The sequence below is a fragment of the Littorina saxatilis genome, linkage group LG14 (assembly GCF_037325665.1).
Source record: "Littorina saxatilis isolate snail1 linkage group LG14, US_GU_Lsax_2.0, whole genome shotgun sequence".
Classification (NCBI taxonomy): Eukaryota; Metazoa; Mollusca; class Gastropoda; order Littorinimorpha; family Littorinidae; genus Littorina; species Littorina saxatilis.
Genome location: NC_090258.1, coordinates 40,489,026 through 40,500,822, shown reverse-complemented (window position 1 = coordinate 40,500,822; position 11,797 = coordinate 40,489,026). Strand labels below are relative to the sequence as shown.

Here is an 11,797-nt window from a genome sequence, read left to right as displayed (position 1 = left end):
ATGGATAGACAAGCCCTCACGCCCGTAAAAACCGCTTGCTTCTCTTTTTATAACGAACCGCCCACTGAGCGTCGTCGTCCCGACCTAATTCCAACATATGTCATCTATAATATTGCAGTCTGGGTAGGGGAAATCCTTTCATGCAATGACGTCAGCGCCTTTCTGCGATTGGTGAATGCATTTCGGAGCCAGACAATAACATAATGTCAGTCACGCTTGAAAGTAACGCTACTTGATTTTGCTTTCCAAACTTAAACGAAGTGAACGGGAGCATAGGGTCAGTTATTAACTTAACTTGCCTCGAACAGTGAAATAAAGGGAATATAAAGTACACAAATACGAACGCAGACTCGGAAACTCGAAAACTCGAGTCGAGTCAATACTCAACCCCACGCTCGAGAACTCAAGTGTAATATTTGAAAGACCAAAAAGCAATGTACTCACGTTAAAATGACGAACACGGAACGAATAACGGCGACGTTTCGACCTAAGGGTCTTCTTTAGGCACAAAAACACAAAAGTACACACACAAAAAAGAAGAAAGACGATAGAACAAATAAAGAGGAGAACAACTGACAAAACAACTGCACTGCACAAACCAACAGGTGACAAAGACAGAGAAGCAAGGGAAGCTACCCGAGGGGAATGAAAAGCGGCAGTTTTGAGGTCTGTAGACCAAACAAAATGTGTGGGGGGGGGGGGGGGTTGCGTGAAAGGGAACGAAAGAGGAGACTCACGTACCCGTGCGGACACACACACACACACACACACACACACACACACACACACACACGCGCGCGCACACACACACACACACACACATACACACAAGGAATATTTGAAGTTATAATCTCCCTCGCCAACCGTGAGACAGGTTAGCTCAGTTTGTAAAGCGCCCGATCGCTCTTTCTTCCTTACATAGGCCAGACGATTGTCACAGGTCGATCCTCTTCGACGGTTTTTACATTTAGTCAAGTTTTGACTAAATCATTGATATGTTTGGATTAAAAACAAACTCAGTAAGCTAAAAAGAATAGAGATACAGAAAAGCGTGTTATCCTGCTCAGCGCGACCACAACCGCACTATTCTGGCTTGTCGATTTCACTGCCTTTGCCACGAGCGGTGGTCTGACGAAACTACGAGTATGCGGCCTTGGTGAAAAAATGCAGTGCGTTCAGTTTCATTCTGTGAGTTCGACAGCTTGACTAAATGTTGTTATTTCGCCTTACGCTTTCTTTCTTTATTTATTTATCTGGTGTTTAACGTCGTTTTCAACCGTTCAAGGTTATATCGCGACGGGTCCTTACGCGACTTGTTATTTTTTTTAATTTTGTGAACTCGTAATTCTTGTATTTTATTCATTCCAAACGATTTGGATGATCTAATGAATCAGAATAATCTAAACGTTGCATAATTATTGAGTACTTCCAGCGTAAAATTTCTCAGAATTACCCATTCTATTTTTTTAGTAACATCAGCTTTTGTGAAATGCCCTATGGCAGCATGGGTATCACCGCGACTACATTGATGATGAGATCAAGAAAACGTACAAAACACAAATACGAGCGGGGAAACTCAAAAATTGACGAGTCGACACATCATGCAAGAGACTCCTTTAGATTTTTAGGCACAATCATCTCGAGCGACCTCACATGGGACAAAAACACAGAGCCCATTATCAAGAAGTGTCAGCAGAGGCTTCACTTCCTTAGACAGCTGAAGAAATTTAGACTGAACCAAGCCATCCAAAAGCAGTTCTATAGGGCTACTGTAGAAAGCATTCTGTGTTTTTCAGTCACCGTGTGGTTTAGCGGTGCCAGTGCTAGGAACAAGGAAGAGCTGGAGCGCATTGTCAGACAAGCGTCTCGTATTGTGGGTTGCGAACTTCCGTCAGTCGCCTCACTGTACAGCTCACGTTTAGCAAAGAGAGTTAGGGGTATAGTGGCAGACTCATCTCACCCAGCCAGCCATCTGTTCGAGCCCCTCCCGTCAGGCAAGCGCTTCCGCGCTCTGAAGAGCAGGACTTCTCGTTTCAGGAACAGTTTCTTTCCTGAGGCAGTCCTTGCGGCCTCAATGGTGGATCGTTAGATCTGTTAGATCTGTGATATGTGTCAGCTAAAGTTTTGAAATGGATCGAGTATCCTTAAATGAAATATCTTAATAGATATAAGGGTTGTGTCCTTTGAATAACTGTGTCAGCATGTACTCGGATTTATTATATTGATGATTATATTTTTAGATATGATTTTAGGGAATTCGCGAAGACACAGACACACAGACAGATACAAGTCGTATATATATATATAGATTTTTGATTTATTCCAAAGGTTTTGAGTCGTGTAATGAAAATCGAATATAGTGCGTAAGTGCCCTGGAACAGCTTTCCAAGAATCCCGTATTCTATTTTTAGTACGGGATACCCCAAAGAAAAGGTCAAAGGGCATAATTATGTATCACCGCGTGTCGACTGATCGTATTTGTAGTTTAGCACTTCTAGTTTGATCCACTTCTGATGTGAAAGAAGTTACCCAACAGGGTAATACTGCCAGGTTCGCAGTCTGAGCGACGGCGGGGCGTGTACGTTACATTTTTTTAGTCGATTTTAAAGGAGGTTACATAGTCTCGGTATGGTTCGCAAAATGTGCCAAAAGTGTGTTTTTGTTTTGAGAAATGAAAAAAAAGTGTTAGGGTCGGTCAGGTTACCCTAAACCAACATATATATTTTTATACTCTGAATTTTATACAGACCTTTGGGGATATATCCCGCTAGCGCTACGTGTCATTTGTGCTACGTATCGTTTGCGCTATTTTCTGTAGTGCTATCGACACAAATTGCTGAAAGGAGTAGTGCTATCGGCACGTAGTGCTATTGCCACAATTCGCACGTGCCATTATCACTACGTCTCCATATAACTACGTGTCGATATTACTATTTTTGAAAAACCAATGTACTGTCGCGCTACGTGTCGATTGCGCTACGTGTCGATAGCCCTATACTACATGTTCAAACGACAGACACTTCCCTTTGAGTGTGCGTGTGTGTGTGTGTGTGTGTGTGTGTGTGTGTGTGTGTGCTGTTTTGTCTGTCTGTCTGTCTGTCTCTCTCTCTCTCTCTCTCTCTCTCTCTCTCTCTCTCTCTCTTAGCACCTCTCAATCACTTTCTCACTTTGAACCTCTCAATCGCTCTCTCCTTATCTCTCTCTTTCTCTCTTGCTCTCTCTCTCTCCCTCTCTCTCTCTCTCTCTCTCTCTCTCTCTCTCTCTCTAAAGAATTGCCATTGTCATTGTCATTGTCATTGTCTCTCTTTCTCTCGCTCTCTCTCTCTCTCTCGCTCTCCCCCCTTCACGGGAAGATGGAGGAGGGATTGGAGTGTACGGCCGGGAAAGACAGTTGACAATTGATACTTTGTTCATAAGTGTATCCGAAAATCGTTTGTTAACAATTATCGAACTTCAGAAGAATGATACGTGGACATTGTAGCAAGACTTCCCCTCTGAAGTATTGATGTACAGCTCATGGCACTAACATTCATGTAGTCGTTTATAACTGAGGATGAACAATTCGCTTCATGACGAGACAAGTATAAATGCCATTCACCCAAACTGAAAATGACTTCGCTGCCGTCTGCTCGCATTGTGGCGCCTGCGCAAAACTAATGCGCATAAGAAACGGCGTCTGCTATCAAAACCTGAGATCAACGCATCGACGCAAAAACTGTCCTTTTGTAAGTTTGGAACAACAAATCAAGGTCAGAACAGCTATATAATCGCTATTGTGTTTTCAGCGTAGCAATAGGGTCCGATATTTAGACTCGAACAAGTATAATGCGACTCGTCTTCGACTCGTCGCCATTAGACTTGTCTCGTCTAAATATCGGACCCTATTGCTACGCTGAAAACACAATAGCTGTTACTATAGAGTATACAGAGACGCGTCATCCTTCTTTGCGCTGCGGTGCGAAACTGAGACCGGCCAGCCCAGCGCGGGAAAAGAGCCACACCCAAGGACTACTAAAGAGGCAGTATAGCATTAACATTCAACAGAACAAGGCGGTATGACACACACACTCTGTAGAGAGACTGCTCAAGGCGGTATAACACAAACACTCAACAGAACAAGACGGTATGACACACACACACACACTCAACAGAACAAGGCGATATGAAACACACACTCAACAGAACAAGGCAGTATGAGTCTATGACACACACACTCTCAACAGAACAAGGCAGTCTAACATAAAAACACTCAACAGAACAAGGCGGTATAACACATTAACACTCAACAGAACAAGGTTGTATGACACACACTCAACAGAGAGACTGAGGCGGTCTAACACAAACACTGTACAGAACAAGGCGGAATGACACACACACTCAACAGAACAAGGTGGTATGACTGTGACACACTCTACAGAGAGACTGAGGCGGTCTAACACAAACAGTTAACACTCAACAGAACAAGGGCGTTTGACAAACAAACTCAACAGAGAGACAAGGCGGTAGGACACACACACTTTGTAGAGAGACTGAGGCGGTCTAACACAATCATTCAACAGAACAAGACTGTATGACACACACATTCAACAGAACAAGGTGGTATGACACACACACACTCAACTGAGAGACTGAGGCGGTCTAACACAAACACTCAACTGAACGAGTAAACAAGTTGCAATCGTGGGGATTTTTTTGCTGATTTTGTTTAATCTTTAATTTTGTTAATTTTGTTTGTCTACCTCTGTTGCATTCAGTCTGCTACAAGTATGAGTACAACCCTTATTGTTTACTCTTTCTCCTTCTTCATAGGTATTTTTCTTTTCTTAATCAAATTCTCATATTTTCATTAACATGATAGATAAACCGATATCATATAAATCATAACATTTAAATAAAGAACAAAAATTCAGTACTTAAATTAATTTACTTTCTTAGAGAGACAGGCAATTTAACAGGTTTCACTGTACACAGTTTTGAAATGGGTGTTTAATGGTGGTTGTGTCAGGTTGTTTTCCCAAATCATGTCTAAAACATTGTACAAAACACTTATTGCAAATGAAAGGCACAGGTGTTCAAATTGCTAATACTATAGTATGAATGTGTGCTACTGGAGAGACCCTCTACACCCAATGTTGGCACAAAATTCCTATTTAAACTTTACAAAATCAAACTAAGATAATGCAAACACTTGATCATAACCTTTAAGGCTGTTCTTAACCAGACGAACCTTTGGTTCGCGAACTAGGTTCGTGGGGTTCGGCGAACCTCAAGACTGGTTCGGCGAACTTGTCTTGGTTCTTAACCAGACGAACCTGAGTTTTCGAACTAGGTTTGGGAGGTTCGGCGAACTAGGTTCGGGGTTTGCAAGTCATGTCTTGGGAACCTTGAAGATCGGGCCGAACCTTTGACTCTTCTGCCAAGGAGGAAGACAAATTATTGAAAAACTGAATCTCAATGGCGGACGAAATCACCCAAGTCAAAATTACATTTTCTGAGATTTTATAAAAACAACGCTTGAACGAAAAGGTAGAATGGTGACTTCCGTTCGATTTCAAGTTAAGCTTTTCACTTTTCCGAGCAAGACAACCGCTGAGAGTGAAAAAACGCCGCTGTTCGACTTCGAAATTTCCAGTCGTAGACGACCTTCGCTTCTGCAGCATTGTGTTAGTGCAGGTGAGGCAGTGTTACTCATTTCGCTGAGCTCGTTTTCGTATTGTTGTGCATTAGGATCATCTAGTATGATATGAATAAAAGCAGGAATGACTTCGGCATGTAAACGCATTGATTTTGTCGAAATCAGCACAGCAGTAAGCTAGATTCTTTCTGCTCAATTTGTTTAATTTTTTTCTTCAAAAGTTTATGACTTTGATTTTGATTGTTTGTTTATCTCATCGGCACAACATCCATCAGGCAAAATATCAATATGTTGAATGATAACGTTGAGATAAGGAAGTTCACACATTTATCTGCTTGCAACAACAATCGCAAGGACAGATCTATCTGCTTCGTTGACTGCTAGATTTTCATTGAATTTCCCAAGTAATGATGATCTCGTTTTCAATTAGATCTGGACAGTGTTTGTGTTCTTAGATTCATGATTGACCATGCAGGCTGATTGAGATCATAACATTGTGTTTGTTTGTGCTGGTGCAATGTGCAGATCAATGGCCCGGACCGCAGGATGACCCAGTGATCAATACAACTTGCGTTCACCACTCAACATTGTCTTCCACCTAACTCAAGGGCAAAAATAAAGGTACATGGTGGTGAAATCATTGTGCAATTTATGTCTGTGAAGATCAAGATAGTTGTTAGCACTAACTGATCATGCTTATTATTATCAAGTTACATACACACTCCGCCCCAGCTCCACCCTAAACCCATAACAACACTCTCCAGTCCAACTACCCCCACCCTTCCGTGCAACATATATGTTGCCGTCTGTACCTTGTTTGTGGTTATGGGGAGTGCTCAAATAGTTCCATAACTGTTAATATAAATTAAAAGTACTGAGAGTTTCATTTTCCATTGCTCTTCCCCTTCCTCACGTCACATTACACACTCCCTTTGCCCCATCCCCCACCCCCTCTCTCTTTCTATGCTCTCTTTTTTCTTTTACTTCTTCTTCTCTTTCTCTCTCTCTCTACCTGTATAAATCAGCTCTCTGGTTGTTGCTTCTGTAAGTGTAATGTAAAGTTCTACATCTCTGCATTTGTATTGTCATTTTTCAGAATGCCCTTGTAATAACTTCAGCGTCTGCCCATGGAGTCTATATAGGTCAAAGTCTCAAATGTGATGTGATCAAGAGGATGCCGCAATGATCCAGGTAATATTGCAAATACTCAAACTGATCTAAAAGCAGAAGCATAACGTGATCCACAAACATTTCTGCTTAAACATTACAGGGTTACAGTACACCCAGAAAAACAGCTGGATGTTAGTGCATAATTATCTGCAAGTGCAAGCAACATCGACCCTCTCCCCCTGCTCTTTTTCCATCAGCAAGAGCAACATTTATTTTCATGTACAACTTTTCTAGTGCCTCTTATGTTGTATAACTGTTGATATTTAAATGAAGCAAGTGTTTGTTTTCAATGGCACTGCATTTCCCATGTACACACACACACACACACACACACACACACACACACACACACACACACACACACATTCGCATTGTCTCTGCCTGTCTGTCTGTCTGTCTGTGTCTGTCTGTCTCTCTCTCTGTCTCTCTGTCTCTCTGTCTCTGTCTCTCTCTCTCTCTCTCTCTCTCTCTCTCTATTTCTCTGTTTTTACATAAGTAATTTTGATCACTTGCACTTCACTGGGATTTAGTTACTGAATCAGTCATTCAGTGAGAGTGTTATGTAGAGTAAGAGTATTGAGTCTGCTGCTGCTGCTGCTGTTGTTCTTACTCATTACTGTTTTTCCTCTCTGCATAATTCTTGTTCTCCCTTAAATTGCTGGTGTTATTTTCATCATTACAGTATCTGTCCATTGAGTCTGCGTCTGAGCTGTGATGGGACCAAAAAGATTCCAGAATGAAAGAGGTAACTTTTACTGATCTTTATTTAGTTTATGGAGAAGTTGGTTCACATAATGCATTACAGAGTTGCTGCCTTTTTAGATATATTAAACATTGTACCAGTCATTACATGATCAAACTGTGTTAGCCACCCCACCTTCCCCGGTTCCCAGCTATCCTTCTATCCCCGCCTCTAAACCCCCACCCCAATCCTTCCATCTCCCCCAAATCAAATTTACTGACACAACACTGATTTTCATTTTACCTTATTTAAGTGTTCTTTGAATAAAATTATATAGCCTGTTGCTGCTGCAAATGTTGTTGTGACTGTTCTTCCTCAGTGTATATTTTTTTCGTTTCCTCAGAATGCAGTTCTCCCATGCACCACAGCGTCTATCAATGGAGTCTACAATATTGTCTGGGATGTGATTTGAGCAAGAGCATGTCAGAATGATCAAGGTAACTTTTTAAACACACAGAACTGATCAAACTGTAGAATTCAAGTACACAATTTCAGATGTTTTCAAATGCATAACATACTGCAACAGTCAGGGTCTTTCTCCACATAAAGAGTGTGAGGTTTTCTTGGTAAAATTGCGATTTTTGTCGCTATGCGCAGAGTGCGACCTTTTTATTTGATTTGTGTACTATAAAGGCAGATATATATTCAAATAAAAGAAAGTCTTGCATGGGGAGGAAGGAATATGCATGAGGCTTTTGACAAGACAAACTGTCCTTATTAGAGCCTAAACATACGTTCCTTACCGTTAGAACCAAAATGTCAGACATCATAGATGCTCCAATTAAACAAAAGAAGGGCATCCTTTTACTTAAACATAATTATACACTGTACCGCACATTAATAACCTGGTTGTGTTCTGTGGCAGTGCATAGTGGGAACCTTTTTGCTTAATGAATTTCACATGTGTCTGTAACTTGAATCTCCACCAAAAGAAGCTGGACGTAAAAAGGGGTGTCTAAAAAAAAGCGCCATATTTCCTTTTTGATCTCTTTTTTTTTCGTAGTCAAAAATGTGATTAAAAAGAAAATAGGGAGGTTTTCTTTACCATCCTGTATAGTCTTGTTGTTCCCATGTAAAAACCTAGTCAAACATGTGGTGTCTGATATGCTGGGTAATATGGTGAGGAACATGCCTTTAAAGGCCCAGTGATAATTGTGAAAGCCGTTCTGCTCAGCTGGAATTTGATGAATTTTGTTGTTGTTGTGTTTAATGAAATGAATTCGCAAAAAGGAAAACAATTTTTTTTACTGTTCACACAAAGCACTTGTAGATAGTTGGTATGTGCCGCATGTCAGGGGTGGTCTTATTCAATCAATCAATATGAGGCTTATATTGCGCGTATTCCGTGGGTACAGTTCTAAGCGCAGGGATTTTTAATTTTTTATTTTTTTTTATTTTTATGCAATTTATATCGCGCACATATTCAAGGCGCAGGGATTTATCAATACATCACGCATTCACATCGGCCAGCAGATCGCAGCCATTTCGGCGCATATCCTACTTTTCACGGCCTATTATTCCAAGTCACACGGGTATTTTGGTGGACATTTTTATCTATGCCTATAAAATTTTGCCAGGAAAGACCCTTTTGTCAATCGTGGGATCTTTAACGTGCACACCCCAATGTAGTGTACACGGAAGGGACCTCGGTTTTTCGTCTCATCCGAAAGACTAGCACTTGAACCCACCACCTAGGTTAGGAAAGGGGGGAGAAAATTGCTAACGCCCTGACCCAGGGTCGAACTCGCAACCTCTCGCAAGTGCGTTACCACTCGGCCACCCGGTCCTAATACATACAGGTAAACTGACAGGTACTTTTCCACAGTGGAACCCCCCTTTCAGACCCATTCATTTCAGACTTCCTCCTTTTTAAGATCTTGCTTCTTTAGATGTTCTGTGACGGGTGAAGTGGCGCGCAGTGGTAAGACGTCAGCCTCCTAATCGGGAGGTCGTGAGTTCGAATCCCGGTCGCTGCCGCCTGGTGGGTTAAGAGTGGAGATTTTTCCGATCTCCCAGGTCAACTTATGTGCAGACCTGCTTAGTGACTTAATCCCCTTCGTGTGTACACGCAAGCACAAGACCAAGTGCGCACGGAAAAGATCCTGTAAACCATGTCGGAGTTCGGTGGGTTATGGAAACACGAAAATACCCAGCATGCCTACTCAACGAAAGCGGAGTGAAGCTGACTATGCTCTCAGAGTATAGTGTGGGGAAGCCAAATGGGCAAACGAGCTCACACGTCACCAGAATTTCTGGAACGCTGAAGAAGAAGAAGATGTTCTGTTCATAACCTGTAAATTACCCCCATTTTTAGACCCCTTCCATTTTAAGACTTGATTTTCTCACATTTTTTAAGGTCTTAAAAGGGGTTTCCCCAGTACTCCTAAAACACCCTGACCCACAAAGTAATTTAATTATAACTGCTGTAATCGTTCCTTCCGTGTGCTATTATCTGTGGGTTTTTTGTGTTTTTTTCTCCTGTGTTGTCTCATCCTCTGTGCGCCCTGAAAGAGACCTCCGGGTCGAAATTGCCGTACCTTGTCTTATCCAGCTGTGATCCCGCCTTCGTATTAATGTGAGGGCAGTACCTTTTTTAAACTTTCAATATTGACCGTACGTTTTGCATAAAACACCAATAATGAATTAAAAATACATCAGAAAATTATTTCCTCACTATACACAATAACCCCTCATTTAAAGGCTGACAAAGTCCTATTTAATTAGTTTACTTACTTCCAGGGCTTTTCCCATCGTTGCGGGGATGTATAAATTAAGCTTCCTGCAAAGTTTTAGGTTTGAAGTCCTTACCAATTACAAGAAATAATCAATTCTTAATAAAGTTTATTGCTATCTTTAGAAACAGTTCTCCAGGGCTTGGGCTATTTTTAGACCGTCAACACAGACAGTACAGCTTCGTCAATCCCCGCGTGAAGGAAATCGCTCACCTTCCACGTGCAAAACGTAGTGATATTGACACGCCAGATTAGCGCGGTAGCGGATTGTGCTAAGCAGGAAAGCGCGCTTTTCTGTATTCTTGTTAACTTCGCAATTTCCGGAAAACATCCACTTTCACTTTGAGACTGTTCTGTTTACATTCGACACTATCAACACCACTTTGCAATACTGAAATAATTTTTTCTGTTTTTGAAAGCTACAGCCAATCGTTATTATATCCCCTTAGGTACAGTTTTATAACATTATTGGCACATGTAAACAATAGGAATTAATTAATGAACGCTACGAAAAGAGCAGCCTTTAACCTATGAACTTGCAACTGTGTTGACCTGTGTAATGTAACATAGACCACCACCATCTCTCTCTCTGTCTCTGTCTCTCTCTCTTACATCCCTTACCTCTTCGCAAACCTTTACCCAAATGTATGCTAAATGTATATATACAATACAAGACAAGACAAGACATGGCAAGACAAGACAAGTTAGGAAAAGGTTGCCAGTAGGCCAATAGGGGGATGACAAGACAAGACAAGGCATGACAAGACAAGACAAGGCATGACAAGACAGGACAGGACAGGGACCAACAAAAAAAGAAAGAAAAAAAGAAAGATAACTAATTCGGTCAACAGATGTTAAAGAAATAAGCATTTGTTTGGGTTGAATGTTTGGGTGTCACCCTGTATATATATTTGTATTTTTGCAGGACAGGGTCGAGTTGTGATGATGTCAGGGCGACTGAAGACACACCAACAAGTATTCTTCGGAAGTGTTTGGAACACAAATGAACATTATTTCATAATAAAAAGGCGGCTGACATTGATGTTCATATCGGTTCATGTTCATATTCTCAGCACCAGGGCCGGACCAAATGAGTTGTAAGGGGGGGGTTCCTCCTTTTTTGGGGGGGGCAAATCAGCAAAGTGGCGAAGCCACAAGCGCGCGCCTGCTGCGAACTAGGGGGGTCCGGGGGCATGCTCCCCCGGAAAATTTTTGAAAAACGGTTAAAATCTGTGCAATCTGGTGCATTCTGGGCCTTGTTTTGAGGGTTAAGAGCAGCATTGTTTTGGTGCTAAAACTAGTAAAACAAAAATCCACTCAAAGCAAGGTACATGCTTTTTCCAGGGGTGGGGTTCCGGAACCCCTGGAACCCCCCCCCTGGGTCCGGCCCTGCAGCACAGACGTGTGCTTAGAAATCGGATGTTTAAGAACAAGAGACAACCCTGAATAAAGCCTTATGAAATATGGTTGGAGCTGGATCAAAAGTGTGTGTGTGTGTGTGTGTGATTGAAGGGCAAC

The 11,797-nt window shown here is 41.8% G+C and overlaps 1 long non-coding RNA gene across 2 annotated transcripts; it reads left to right on the top strand.

Moving 5' to 3' along the window:
• The first annotated feature begins 5,208 nt into the window (after positions 1–5,208).
• LOC138947763 (uncharacterized) lies at positions 5,209–11,350 on the top strand. Of its 2 annotated transcripts, XR_011449785.1 has the most exons (6): positions 5,209–5,673; positions 6,161–6,256; positions 6,732–6,826; positions 7,488–7,550; positions 7,891–7,984; positions 11,205–11,350. It is a non-coding gene; the product is annotated as an uncharacterized lncRNA (long non-coding RNA). The 2 variants fall into 2 exon arrangements; XR_011449786.1 differs by lacking the exon at positions 7,891–7,984.
• Positions 11,351–11,797: the final 447 nt, after the last annotated feature.